Source organism: Cibotium barometz, chromosome 8, assembly GCF_041138505.1.
Source record: "Cibotium barometz isolate CiBa-2024 chromosome 8, ASM4113850v1, whole genome shotgun sequence".
NCBI classification, from domain to species: domain Eukaryota; kingdom Viridiplantae; phylum Streptophyta; class Polypodiopsida; order Cyatheales; family Cibotiaceae; genus Cibotium; species Cibotium barometz.
The window spans coordinates 23,729,736-23,746,076 of NC_141053.1; positions in this window are offsets into that span (position 1 = coordinate 23,729,736).

A 16,341-nucleotide genomic window follows, 5' to 3' on the forward strand; every position below is an offset into this window, starting at 1 on the left:
GTCTGATGACTATGTAATAGTTTCTAAGTTAGAATCAGAGGAGAGGCCACAATGTATGTTCTGTGTCAGCTATACATCAGAATTGTTCGTTGATGGTGTGGGAACCTTGTTATGGTTTGTTTGAGTTGGTGTAAAGTGTTTGTAAGCCAGGTCTGATAGATTAGGGCTATCCGCCGCAGTCAGGGGTTAGAAGAATATGGGTTCTGAGTGTAGTCTATGGCAGCCGTATAGCCAGGCTTGAGTCAGCCAAGTGTCCAAAGGGTTGGGACCTTACTTAGTTAAAGCATTTTGATTTTTTTGGAGTTGCCAACTGATCCAGAGGGGAGAGAATCTACTTCAGCTAAGTCAACTTGGTTAGTAAGTTAGGTACATTGTATTCTGTGGGGCAGCACAGCCGAGGGCTTGCAACTATCAGCAGAGAGCCAGTGATATCTTGGACAATTGGGAGGTACCTGAGGGCTAGGAGAAGTTTGCGGACATGGAGGAGAAGGTGAAGGTTCCAGAAGAAGAATTTTGTATTAGAATTCTGAGGTAGAATTTAGTCTGGCAAAAGGTCCATGGTGGTCCTGGGGTTAAGTATATATGGGTAGATGACAGTGGGAAGATCATCTGAGGACTCTCCACTTCTTTTTCCAATTCAGTGCTTTGTATTATGTTGATCGAGCTTTCGCTATTGTGTATTCTTAAATTGGTTCCCTACGTGCACCCACCCTTTGTACCTCACGTGCACATGCACGTGCACATTTAGTCATATTCACACTGCATGAGCTAGCCATTCTTCACACGCATGTGCACCCACATTTTCAGCTCTCACACACACATCCACACCTTGTGTGTGTACCTACATTTGCATTCACTCACCTCACGCACGTACACCCACTCTTACAAATCTGCACATTGTGCATACACATTCACCATCACAATTACATTGTCACGTGCATACATACATTCGTGCCTACACGTACACCCCACCTTCCCAACTTCACCCTCACCATCATCTAAGCCTTGGGAGTCATGAGACTTCTTTTTACCTCTACCTCGTTTTGGGGCATGTTCCTTTCCTATTATAGCATTTGTATCCATATCATCGTTCCTTTGGCCACCATCTCCAATAATTCGGCACTAACTTCCATCCGAAGTGTCCTTCCCTCCATGCGCTTCCAAAGATCGTGGCCTCCCTCTTTTCATAACCTTTTTGGCGATATGTGTGGAAGAACGAGGTGGAGGCTGAATCCCAATAGTTTCCAAAGTAGGTGATGTTACTGGACGATGAGGTATAACTGGGGGCATTGAAAGAACATTGGCAAGGATGATGCAAAGCTAGGTGCAAAGTTCATCATATGAGGGCTTCCAAGTTGTGAGTTTGGCACTGAGGAGGTTTTCACATCTTCGAGATCCTCCTCAAAGTTGGGGTCTATCAACATGCGATGCATCGCCATCCTAAAACACATAGACGTTGAGCTTTAAAACTACATAGACACATACTAGAATTCTAGTTTCCAATCATTACAGCTATAGTTTGGGACTGGTCAACCTCTGATTATGCTTAACTAATCACGAGGACAACTGAAGAAGCCAAACAAAAATAGAAACTACACACACACACACACACACACACACACACACACACACACACACACACACACTTGATCCTGATTTACACTTTGCAAAGTGATGAATTTTACCTCTTTACACACATGCACACACACACACCCCTACACACACAAATCATCTAAATTCAAAAACAAGAGCACTCATAGGCCGCTTCCTTGGTCCCTAATCCACCGTACCGGAAGCTCACCATTTAAATCGAGGTCAAGACCTCGACCGACCTTGCTACGCGAGACGTCCTCCATTGACTCTCCGTCAGTAGTTGCAACTTTATTAGTTAGGTCTCCTTGACCTTAATCCACAAGACGGTCAAAATGCTTCCCCAGCATTCTTGACATAAAACATTCATTTACAAACAGTTCACAAAATACAGTTTCTATATCAAACTCTCGTCTTTTCCATTTTATCCTCCTTAGTCCACATTACTTATTCCACATCCGTATCTACATCCATACATCCACATCCACATCTACATTCATATCCATACATCCACATCCACATCCACATTCACATTCATACATACACATCCACATCCACATTCACATTCATACATACATATCCGTATCTACATCCATACATCCATATTTCATCCATTCTCGCCCTACACATTCCATATACATCTTATCATATCTTATCACATCTCATACACATCTTATCACATCATCTCATACACCTCTTATCACATCTTATCACTTCCCATACGCATCTTATCACATATTATCACATCTCATACACCTCTTATCCTCACGTCTTATCACATTTCATATCTTTTTATAGAATACAAGAGAATTCTTATATTTGCTATAAGATTTCTCTACATTTTTATTTATGCATAAATTCCATTTAAGGAGACTAAACTTTCGAATTAAAAATCAATCTTTTATGCATCTTCCTATGCATAGTTTCATTTTAAATGAAAATGACACTTTTGAATTAAAATTCAATCTTTTATGCATCTTCCTATGCATAAATTCAATTTCGATGAGAATTGACATTTTTGAATTAAAAATCCATCTTTTATGCATCTTCCTATGCATAAATTCTATTTGGATGAGAATAACGCTTTTGAATTGAAATCTTATTCTTTTATGCATCTTCCTATGCATAAATTCAATTTAGATGAGAATGAAACTTTGAATTAAAAATCAAACTTTTATGCATCTTCTAATGCATAAATTCAATTTGATAGGAATTACACTTTTAGAATAAAAGAATTTCTCTTATGCATCTAAGTTATGCATAAAATCCATTTATGATGAAAATCACGCTTTTAGTATAAAAAGAATATCTTTTATGCATACCGCTATGCATGAAATCCAATATGATAAAAGTAACACTCTTACAATAAAATAATCAACTTTTATGCATACCTCTATGCATGAATTTCAATTATGATAAAAGTCACACTTTTATAATAAAATAATCAACTTTTATGCATACCTTTATGCATGAAATTCAATTATGATAAAAGTCACACTTTTATAATAAAATAATCAACTTTTATGCATACCTTTATGCATGAAATTCAAATATGATAAAAGTAACACTTTTGATATAAAAATTTATCCATTATGCATACTTCTATGCATGAAATAAAAATGATAAAAGTAACACTTTTGATATAAAAATTTATCCTTTATGCATACTTCTATGCATGAAAATAAAAATGATAAAAATAACACTTTTGATATAATAATTTATCCATTATGCATATTTCTATGCATGAAAGTAAAAATGATAAAAGTAACACTTTTGATATAAAAATTTATCCATTATGCATACTTCTATGGATGAAATAAAAATGATAAAAGTAACACTTTTGATATAAAAATTTATCCATTATGCATACTTCTATGCATGAAAATAAAAATGGTAAAAATAACACTTTTGATATAAAAATTTATCCATTATGCATACTTCTATGCATGAAAGTAAAAATGATAAAAGTAACACTTTTGATATAAAAATTTATCCATTATGCATACTTCTATGCATGAAATAAAAATGATAAAAGTAACACTTTTGATATAAAAATTTATCCATTATGCATACTTCTATGCATGAAAATAAAAATGGTAAAAATAACACTTTTGATATAAAAATTTATCCATTATGCATACTTCTATGCATGAAATAAAAATGGTAAAAATAACACTTTTGATATAAAAACTTATCCTTTATGCATAATATTAAAATTCAATTTCTCCATGATTATAATGAAATTCTTTCAATTAATCTAGGATGATAATTCCTAGAATATGGTAGGAAGTCCTCTTTTTATGCTTTGAATGAAATTATTTTATGCATAATTTTTATAAAAATTTTGCCATAGCTCCGTTGCTATGACTGATAAATCTCAATTTTTCTAAGGGATAAAGCTTATCATTAAGAAAATAATTAAAATGATCTCTAATTGGATTATTAATCCATAATGGATTGAATCATCAATATACATAAACTAAAAGCATAGAAAAAAGCCATTAATTTGGTCTCAAGCATAGCTTAATCTTGGGTTAAGGAAAAGCTTTATGAAAAGCTTCATTTGGATTGAGAATGGGTCATGAGTATGACCATTTCTTGAGTGAGAGAGAGAAATTACATAAAAACCATTAGAATTTAAACATAAATAGAAATTTATGTAATTCTTTACTATCATTAATTAATTAACTTCAATAGCATTCATCAAATTATGTAACTCTTCACTACTATTCACCAATTAACTTCAATAGCATTTAAAAAATCATACCAATTAAGCTTCTCAAGCTTGAGAGGGGTTGAGAAGAGAGAAACATTGAGAAATTATAGAAAAGATCAATATTCACTAATTACCTTACAAATTGCTTGATTCTTTGTTCACGGTAGAGGCCCCCAACTAATCAATTAGTTAAGTATGTTGATGGAGCCACCAATGGGGATTGAAGAAAGAGGGAAGCTCCAAAAACTAGTAAATTATTAATGAATTCACAGTTCTTGGCTTAGGTGGAGTAGAGTAACGATGCATAAACACTATATATTTTTTTTCAACAAGGGAGGCTTCTATTTATAGGAAAAATTGAGCTCCTAATCAAACAAACTGATATGCCTTGCGAGATTGTAATATGCAATTGCACATTGGAAAGTTCTTTTTCCAATTAATTCCAATTGCACATTGGAAAGTTCTTTTTGAATTTCTGTTTCAGGGAAACTTATTTTAATAAGATGAGATAATTTTTTATCCAAAAATATTAGAAATTTGAATATTCTCTCTCTAGAATATTTTCTCTCTCTAGGTTAGAAACAAGTCTTTTATATTTCTGAAGAGGGATTGATTACAGGGGGAAGATGCTGGACATTTTGAGAGGCTGGGGAGGAATCTTACACTCACCCACTAACTCAACTATTTTTGATGTGCACCCACACTCGAGTGTAGGAAGCTGGAACTTGAGAACTAGAAGACAAGGCAAGCCTTGGATAAGATAGGATTGCTACCTATCTAGAGTTGCCACCATGGGGGATATGGACCTCCAAAGGTGCTTCCACCTACAACCAAAAGATAGAGTGTGTGTCCATAATCTCTTTTGAGAATGAGACAGAGAAACACCTTATCAAGATTAAATCTGATCTAATCTAATAGGCATTGAATTTTCCAACAGTGCACAAGGACTAGGACAAGAAGATCAGCACCCTGACCAAGAAGAATAGGTGCTTCAAGACCAAGACCACTCATCAGTAAAAAAGACCTATTAGAGTGAGATTATCTTGCCACAATTGATAATGCCTTGCGAGATTGTAATATGCATATCTGTCATTCTACAAACCATACAAGACAACTCAAGAAGATGTAAGCATTTTGACTAGGTTCAACAAAGCTTTAAAGTTCTAGAACCCCGAACAGGCAAAGGAGAACTTTTCAAGGCTCATTCACTACTATGAGGTAGTGAGGATATGCAAATTGAGAAGAATCTCAATGAGCCATACCTTTGAATTGCATCTCTACTAACTTGGATTCTCTATCACGGTATGCATACCAGAAAGAGGTTGCCCCCCCATTGTAAATGCTGATGGGCTTAACCCAAAGGAGGAATAGATAAACAAGAGCCAAGCTAGAAGAGAGAACATGAGGCACACAAGAATCAGAGAGGCCAAAGAAAAGGAGGAGAAAGTTATTTGTCACCTAGCCAAATGACAGAGCAATCACGCTCAGTAGAGATAGATATACTGACATAGGAGAGGCAAAGATGGATAGGAAAGGGGTGGAGACCAAGGAAGAGGTAGTTACAGCCCATGGATAATGTCTAAGAGGCTAAGGGATAGAAGTAAGAAGACACCCAAAAAGGGGACAAGGCTATGACCCCCTCTCAATGGGCTAAGAAATTTAAGAGGATTTTGAAGGAGGCAAAGAAGTTCTTAATGGAGGAGGCAGCCCCCTCCACTTTGGAGCTAAAAGTAGTAGAGGCTTATGCCAAATCTATCATCTTTAGCACTCTCATCTATTTTTGCAAGCCCACACTTCCAAAACAAAGCAATATGAAGCATGTTTTAGGAAGCCCAAACAACAATAAGCAAGCTAGAAAGGTTAAATTAGCACATTCAAGGCTCAAAGGACTTGTTAGAGGGAAAGTATAAATAGCTTCTGCACTCTTATACCCAACAACAGGCCGAATGATTTGCAGAATCACAAATAGTCATCGATACCTTATAGGGCCACTTAGACAGGGCAAATGTTTTACCTCAAATAAAAGGAGGAGACCAATAGAAAGACAAACATGGAGCTAAACAAGGCCTAAGGCACCATGGCAAAGCTCACCATTCAGTTAGAAACTATGCAAAGGACTCTTGATAGCACCAATGTAATCATGAAGTTTTATCTGGATGCCGAAAATGAAAGAATTAGAAGATTAGAGGTTGAGGTGGCAGCACTAAAGCAAAAAGAAGTTGGAAGCCCCTTGTCCTCCTCTCCTTCCTCAAAGTGAGATGCTGATAAATAAAATATCTCAAGCCAAATAACCAATGATCCCTTGGAGCTTGTGCACCAAAATCACTACCTAATAAAGTACCTAAAATTGGCCAAACATGCACTCGACAACCCTATGGACTTATACCAAAATATATCACTGGGAGTTCCTCTACCCCACTACTCAGATTGGAAACCATAAACAAGCAAGTGCCTATGTTGATGGATAGCTACATCACAATGCTAGTCTTTCAAGGATCAATATCATTGGAGGATCCCATGGACATCTACATTTCTCACCAACACCCAATCATAACTAACTACATATCTTGGTTTTTCTTGTTTGACAATGCAGCCCCAAAAAAGCTAGTTTAAGAGCAAAAGATAGAGGTAGAAGCAAAAGTGTACAAACAAAGAGCACCCTTCTAAGTTGAACAATGTGCTAAAGAAATTGAATGGCCTCGCAGATATGGGCAAAAGGCTGGAAAAATCATAGGGTACCAAAAGTTTAATATCCTTAAGTACCCAGCCTATCCTCTAGAACTCGTATTTTGTTTTAAAAAAAAATGGAGAAGCAAAGAGAAGAAAATGCCTACTTCTTTGAAACAAAGCATGTTGCATACTCCGACCATCTAGCAATTGGTGAGCATAATGAGCTTGATGAGACAGAGATTGAAAATCGACTAGCAACAAGGAAGGACAAAGGTTAGGAGGGCAGTGTGATAAGAAGAAGAGCCCAAAGGAGCCAAGCAAAGACAAAGATGTTCTAAGAAGGATGAGGGCAGTGAGCAAAAACTAGAGCATGAGGATGACACCAAGGAAGCTCAAGGCAAGCAAAGAAAGAAAAGCACAAGGCAAATGACTCAAGCAAGGATAAGGGTAAAGGGAAAATGGAAGAAGGAGATGACACACTTCTAGAGATGCAAGCAGACACCTCTATGTTGCCAAACCCATAAGGCACAAGATCAAAATTATGACGGGCCCGATGACCCATTAGATGGCAATGACCCATAAGGCACAAGGTCAAAACTAATGACAGCCAAGCCAATGAAGACCTATTGGCTGGAGATGACCCATTAAAAACTCCCTCCAATGGAGTGGGACCAAAGTGAGGATGAGAACCCCTTGGAGAAGGATGTTCATGATTACCACTAGAGGATGTCAGTCTACTATGGTGCAACAGCACCACAAGATATAATAAGTTAATATATGTAATTATTGTCCACCACAAGCTAAAAAAGTCAATGCCACACATCTACCGCATGGCTTTTGAAAGAATTTTTAGAATCTAGATGGAAGCAATGGCAGGGGAACAATCCAGGGCACTTACAAGTTGGTTTCACATGACCATTAAAGGAGATTTTTTATACTCGGAGAACTATTATAAATTAACCAAAGTGGTAGCTTCCCTGGTTCTACAAGGCACGTTTACTACATAAAGGATTGATCCCTAGTACATGATGCCAATACCTATTATCTATAGCTAGAATGAGTACTTGGAAAAGTTACAAAGCTGCCACATCATTACCACATAGGGAGAGAATATGGATGAATAGGTCATGACATTCTTTATGGAAGAACATTGTAATTTAGAAGATTTCCATGTACATATGACCTACAAAAATTTTATAACTCTTTTGATTTTCATGGAAAATATTTGATGACTACCTAGTGACCACATCAATTTCTTGCATTTTTTTATCACCATTTAGAACCTTAATTTGTCTATATCTTCTTGGCTTGAAGATATCAAGCATGACTGAGGTTGACACATCTACTAGGAGCACCCTCGCCAATATCTAGCCTTTGACTTTGCCATTGGCTTCGACTCATGGGACAAATATATGGCTACTATAAAAAGGACCAATGCCTTCTAGCCCACCATCTGCAGACCTTCAAAGAGTGTTTTTTGATTGAATTTTTCCAAGTAGGGATGTCCAAGATCTCCCAACCTTATTCACTCAATCTACTCCTTCATTTTGAGGCCCTTTGTAAATTTTTCACCAATCTAATGGTCTTTAGATAATCACCTCCAAGGACGAAAGCTAGCCTAGGTAGGGGGGGTTATTAGTCCTTTCTATACACCCTTGTAATCACCACCCTAGTTTACATTCTTCACATTGTATATGGCCAAAGACCCATTGTTATAATGAAAGCTAACCATATAGGGCTTGTACATGTTTTGGGAACCCCATAAGCATGGATAGCTGGGTAAATCCCAATTGTATAAGTCACTTATGGGAGTGTGTAAAGAAACTTTTAATAATACAATCTAAAATTTAGCTCAAGATTTTAACTTCTTCATGCTTATTTAAAGAGTGACAAAATATACTTTAGCCCTTTCACTCCTTGGATTGAGTTGAAAATACATGTCTATTTTTTTGACCCATTCTTCAAACATCTTATTGGAATTGCTACCTCCTTTGAATTTGGTGAGAATTACTATGTATTTGACCCCTTTGAATTCATCCTTCTCTTCACTAGTGTTGTCCAAAGTCATCCTTGTAGAAGGTCTTCTATCATTCCAAGTGCCATCTATGCATGTGAAATCATAGGTCACATGTTTCCCTTTGTATTGATTCCGTAATGAAGAAGGCATTTGATAATGATTTCCTCCCATGGTTCTTGATGGTGGTGAATGATTCTTCTTATTAGCATGATTAGCCTCATTTACATTGCCAATCAAAATGCCCATGGGTTGCCTTGATAAAAATGCCATTTCTTCATACACCTTAGAAGAAGAACCCTCCTTGTCTCGTTCATTAGATTTACACCATGAGTCGCACACCAAAATATGATTTGCCCCACCATTAATTCTTGCATGCTTTCATACTTATGTTTTTTATTATCTATGGAGGCTTGTTAAGTTGTGTGCTTGCATGTGCGAGTGCTTTGTTGGACAGTGGCTTGAAGTTAAGCACGATTTAACATCACTACTATAGACTACTGTACTAAATGGGTTGCAATACCACAAAGGTTGAAGCCAAGGAAACATCCAAATTCCTTTACAAAATTATAATAACTAGATTTTCCTAAAACTAGTAAAAGCGATAGAGGGACTCACGTCATCAATGATGTAATCAAGTTCCCCTTGAGTGAATTCATGGTAGAGCACTACAAATCCTCACCCTACTATCCCCAAGACAATGGACTAGGTTGAGAGCACTAATAAGATTATTTGTGCTATCCTCACCAAGATAGTGGAAGCCTCACATTGATGTAAGAAAATATGATCCCTCTTAATGATGTACATAGTGTACATATGCCCTTTCTTTTTAGGAAAACAAGTGCCAAAAAACATGGATGAACATGTAGTTTGCTGAATAATTCCAAGTTTTTTTCCCCACACTAGACTATTATGGATTACAGGTTGTACATATGAAGTTTTTTTCTTCAAGTTTCCACCATAGGTATGCCAAGAGAAAAGTAAAAGGAGTCCGTGAACAATTCAAGAAATCAAAATAGGTACAGTGCAGGTCAATTAAAAAATCAGAGGTTTTAGACCAAGATCTTAAACAAAATTCAAATATGATTGAGAGCACTTATACCAAAGGTCATCCCATTTCGTCTTCATTTGTGCATACAAATGGACCAATTTTCAATTTAGGCCATATAGTAAATAACAACAGATCTGATCTGATCTGAAGCCTTAAAATGGAATTTAAGGAGTTCAACAATATCAAGTACTAACACCTTGCAAGGTCAAAACCCAAAAATGAATTAGGATTTCCAATGTCAAAGGACTATGCACAATTCAGATTCAGATTCAAATTTCAAATTTAGATTTTAGATACATGATAATTTTCAAGTTTGCATTCAAACATGAATATGATCTATTAAATGGAGATTAGAGATCCATAGGAAACACCTCTACAAAGTCTCATATGATTTAGATTTCATCTTAATCATCATCAACAATTCAAATCAGGTTGCGTGATCAATGAATAGTTTCAAATTTTAGCTAAATTTATGGTTTTAACTAAATTCAAGATGTGGATCTTCATCAACATTATCAAACTAAGATACATACAAGATTTTATTCAATTCAAATGAGGAAAAGATAATTTAGTTTTCAGATTCATAAAAAATAAGATATTTCTTGATTTTTAGGTGAGCCTAAAATGTAGGAATAAGTTAGCATATGTTGTACACATAGCATATGAGCTGTCCGAGCAAGAATCCACATTGGATGCCATATAGATAGGTTGCTAGAATCATGGGTGTAATTTTAACAAAAGGTAGAAATACTAGGAGGTGCCCCTTTCTTGCCCTTTTTAGAGTCTTTTGAAGAGGAAAAACTAAAGACAAGTTCTAAAAGAGGGGAAACATTAGTTCAAACCATTTTGGCAACATGGGCATCACACCTGACATGTTTATAACACCCATGTGTGGATAGAAAGTTTCAAAAAGTAAGAAAGCATGTACTTGCAGGTCGAGGAGAGCAATTCATAATGACAGGAAGCCATATCCTGATATTGGAAGCACATTGACATGTACTGGTGGAAGAGGTCTTCTATATGATTTTTTGATTCTCTTTTGTTTTTTGGAATTTTGATCTCTGATCTAAAGTTGATCCATGAAGTGGCTAATGTGTAATCCCTCCCAATACTTCCGTGGTCGTGGAGGAAGCTACTGAGTTTTTGGTATGCTGAGAATAGATGATACATGTAACAGTGTAATAATTCAAGAATTTTCAAGTTTTAAAATCAGAATTTACACTGAGTTTTCTTGGGGATAGAGCTTCCTTTTGAGTTGTTTTCATGAGTCTACAATCTCAAACTTGTAAATCAGATCATATATGAATATCATCTTTTCTGAATTTTTGAATTTCTCTTTGGCAAGTGTCTAAATTAATTTTTTATTTGACTAATCATTTTCATGTGATATTATATGGGCTTTGTTGGTTAAGAGAGAGGAGCTGCCTTGGATCGGACTTAGTTTTTGTTTTGAAAACGGTTTTCAACTTGTTTTTATCGAAGCCACCTTGTGATGTGTGATCACCTACTAGAGTCTCTTGTTGGCGCTTTAGGAGAGCTATCACCACCATGAGTTGAAGATGATGTCTTGCCTTGCTTATGGTTTAAGAGGCTTTGGTGACTAGGAGATTGATGCCTATGGAGGTGTTGGGTTTGAGAGGCTTGGGTGACTACAAGATTGATGCCTAGGGAGGTGTTGATGAGTTTGGGGGTAGGGATACTTGTAGCTTAGTTAGCTGATGGTTACTATTTCCTAGGGGTGTAGAGGCCAACTCTAGAAAAAACTCAGCCATTAGTTAGCCGATGGTTGCTATTTCCTAGGGGTGTAGAGGCCATCTCTAGAAAAAAACTCAGCCATGGCTTTCGTGTCCCCACTAAGGATAAAATTTATATCTTGCTTCAAGGGTATTTTTAAATCTTGGCTAGGCTTACTTCCTTGGCCGGGTTTATTTAGTTCAGCCTTCCACTTCAACATTCTATATTTGGCATTTGACTATGGCTTCCGCTTTAGCAATCAGCTTGTAGTGTTTGTCCAAGTTTACTCATCAGTATAGTCACCTTTCACCTTCGACTCTCTATATTTGGTATTCACACTTTAAACTTTTTCCTTCGGCATTCGATGTTTGACTTTCAACTTTCGTCACGCTAATTCAGATAGCCGATTTATCGTCTGTCCGTCAGCCGATTCAAATTCCGTTCAACATAGCTGGTTCCGCATCTGTCCCTTAGCTGATTCTGACTCGATGATTTCGTAGCTTCTGACTTGGTGTTGATTCCACATCAGCCTCTGTCCTACTGCTTGTTGAGTGTTTGATAGGAGCTGATTGGTGGGATGTGAAGAACTTGTCCTAGGAAACATGCCAAGAGTAAAAGGCCAGTACACTAACAGCCATGCATAGGTGGCAGCGCACATGTGCAACTATTGTAATCATATGTACTTTATTGTAATATTTTGATAGCAAAATGAGTCTTGTAATAGTAGGACAATGGCTGGATGGGACAAGAATAAGGTCCTTCCAAGATAGCAAAGAAGGAAGTAGTTAGTAGTTAGGAGATAGATATATAGAGGGATACAAGAGAACAGTAGACAGAGTTAGTCTGGAGTAGAATAGCATTGTACAAGCTTAACAATAATACAAAGCCCTTGAGCATTATTTCATTGTATACTATCTGAGTGAGTGAGTGAGGGAGAGAGAGAGAGCTTTGTAGTTCAGTGTGCATTCTCTGTTTTGGCTGATGGCTCGTGAGTTCTGAACCCATTGGGCTTAGGCATTGATAGAATTACTTCTGAGAGCACTAGTGGTACTGTCTTGCCCGTTTGACCACCGACACTTTGGTGATTCTGTTGCTTTCAATCTCACGATTTCTCTCCACAAAGGCAACATTCTGGCACAACACTCCAAAAGGGGAGAGGAACTTCTTACATAAGCAATAGCAAGACAACTTATCACCCAATCCATGTGGAACCAATTGCACCAGGAGTACGCCCCGCTTGGCTTGGCAAAATCACTTTTCACATCTCCCCACAATTCATCAGCATCATCAAATTGCTCGCCAAGGTGAAAACAACAAATACCCAAACTACAAGGGTAAGAAGTCTGAAGACCCTGACACCCATGTCACAAAATTTTAGGCTACGTGGAAGGTAAATCTCACTCGTGCCAATGTTCTTGATGAAAGAAAGCAGGACTAGTTCTAGGATACATTTACTCTCTCTCTCTCTCTCTCTCTCTCCCCCTATGAGGATCTCTTTGCTTTAGCTTCTTCCTCTACTTAGCTATGGAGCCTTTGCAAGCTGTGTGAAGACACCAACCTCCTTGCAATACATGCAAAGAATACATGCAAAGAGGATTACCATATCTACGAAGGACATGCAACTAGCTCGGCGCATTCGTCGAGGCGAGGGAGACACGATCTAGAGATCTTAGATGTTAACCTTTTTTTTGAAGCAACTCTTTTGTTTCAAACCCCCCTTTGTAACAAGCCTATTTGGCTTTTCATTTTGTAACCTTCTTATTGGATATCACTACTCCACCCTCAGGTAACTACGCAGGCACCAGCTAACTCTACTTTGTGAGCCCCCTATATGAGGAGAAGGCATTTATGAGTAGCACGGGTCGCCTGGTAGGTCCCGGTTTAAACATCTGATGGTGGCCGATTGTGGCCAGATAGCATGAGACGATTCTGGAGAAGGTTGACACACTGCCAACCAGGCTACATGCATATGCGGTGAGTTATTATACACCTACTGCATATGGGCTGTAAATTTTGGGTTTGTTGCGGCGCACAGTTTCACACCAGCCTACTTGGGGGAAGGTGCGGAGGGGGGCGTGAGCCCCTCTCTGCAGGGGGTCCGGGGGGGGAGGGGAGATGACTCCCCCCCGGCGGCCCGAAGGACTGTTTACGCTAAACTCCATGCGGACTTTGCGGGCCAAGCGGAATATAGATTCGGTGGTCATTTATGATTGCATGATGAAAAATCATGCACGCAAGCTCTATTTAGCGAGACGGTCTTTTCACTAAAAATCACTCTTCACCCATGCTTTTTGCATACAGCCTTCGCTCTCACTTCTTCCAGTCAGCTATCAAAGCTTTTTCACCCACGCTTTTTGCATACAGCCTTCGCTCTCACTTCTTCCAGAGTCAGCTATCAAAGCTTCTTCACCGAAGCACATGGCTGGGAAGCGATAGCTATCTATTGTAATTGCATACAGTAATCAGAAATTTTTGATTCTCCATATCTCTGTGTTTTCTCTTGTCTACTACAAAGATCTTGGCTTCTGTTGTTTCGTAATTTCTTACACTTCTGATAATTAAAATTTTAAGTTTCTCTTACAATGTCTTGGTGTCATCATGTTTGTTTAACATGGAGTGTATCATGTGCTAGTTTGTCACCCAAGGCATGAAAAATGCTCCTCGAGGACTGAGGAAGCTGTGCCAAAACAATGCGAATTTGGCCTCTACAGCAACGGTGATGTAGGCTCAAAATTCGCACTGTTCTGGCACTTCTCCCCTAGCCACTCAGGATCATTTATGATGAAGTTGAGCAGACTAATTGTGAGAAACAGTAGTTTATAAGATAAAAACACCTTTAATGATGTGTAAAAATATAGTATTAATCATCCAATACATCAGAATTGCTCTTGGAGGACTGGGGAAGCTATGACAGAACAGTGCAAATTTAGGCTCTGCAGCGGCGGTGCAAGCTCAAAATTTACACTGTTCTGGCACTGCTCCCCCAGCCACTCACGATCATTTCTAATGCATTTATAATGAAGTTGAGCACACTAATTGTGAGAAATAGTAGTTTATAAGATAAAAACACCTTTAATCATGTGTAAAAATATAGTGTTTATCATCCAATGCATCAGAATTGCTCCTGGAGGATTAGGGAAGCTATGCCAAAACAATGCGAATTTAGCCTCTGCACAGCGGGCGGTGCAGGCTCAAAATTCGCACTGTTCTGGCACTACTCCCCCAGCAACTCAGGATCATTTCTGATGCATTTATAATAAAGTTGAGCACACTAAATAGTAGTTTATAAGATAAAAAAACCTTTAATCATGTGTAAAAATATAGTGTTTATCATCCAATGTATCAGAATTGCTCTTGGAGGACTAGGAAAGCTATGCCAGAACAGTGCGAATTTAGCCTCTGTAGCGGCGGCGGTGCAGGCTCAAAATTCGCATTGTTCTGGCACTACTCCCCCAGCCACTCAGGATCATTTATGATGCATTTATAATGAAGTTAAGCACACTAATTGTGAGAAATAGTAGTTTATAAGATAAAAACACCTTTAATGATGTGTAAAAATATAGTGCTTATCATCCAATGCATCAGATTTGTTCCTGGAGGACAGGGGAAGCTTTGCCAGAACAGTGCGAATTTAGGCTCTACAGCGGCGGTGCAAGCACAAAATTCTCACTGTTTTAGCACTGCTTCCCCAGCCACTCAGGATCATTTCTGATGCATTTATAATGAAGTTGAGTATACTAATTGTGAGAAACAATAGTTTATAAGATAAAAATAGCTTTAATCATGTGTAAAATTACATTGTTTGCCATCCAATGCATCAGAATTACTCCTGGAGGACTGGGGAAGCTATGCCAGAACAGTGCGAACTTAGGCTCTGCAGCGGCGGTGCAGGCTCAAAATTCGCACTGTTCTGGCACTGCTCCCCCAACCACTCAGGAAAAGGCCCCTGAGTGGACAGGTGGTGAGCGTTCTGGTTTTCACCGATGCCATAGGTACACCGGTGCTCAGGCTCTGGGCTCAGGCTCTAGGTCGCCGAAGATACCCATGTGCGTCGAGGAAGAAAATGGAACAAGGTGTTAGAGTTATTTTTTGAACTCGGGCATGGATCTGGTTGATTGACCTTGCTGGTCCTCAACGGATGAGTCCATGGCTCTTTTATCTCTTGGTTGATCTTGCTAATCTTCAATGGAGAGTCCATCTTGATTTTTATAAGTGAATATATTTTCGGGTACTATGAGCTAGGAACTATTGAAAAGGCCCCTGAGTGGACAGGTGGTGAGCGTTCTGGTTACCAACGATGCCATAGGTACACCGATGAAATATGGGTAGAAATGATTTTTGTAAATCCCATGAATCTTTTACTCAAAAGAAGAATATTGAATTTATTTCACTTGAGGAATTTGAGAAAGAATATGAAAATATCTGTCGAGAAAAAGTACCTTTAACCAGGCCAAACAATTGGTAAAAATTTAGAAAAGTCCCATCAGTATCAAAAATAGAAAATGTTACTAAATGTGAATAAATGTGAATAGATGTGAATAGATGTGAATAAGATGTGAATGAAGA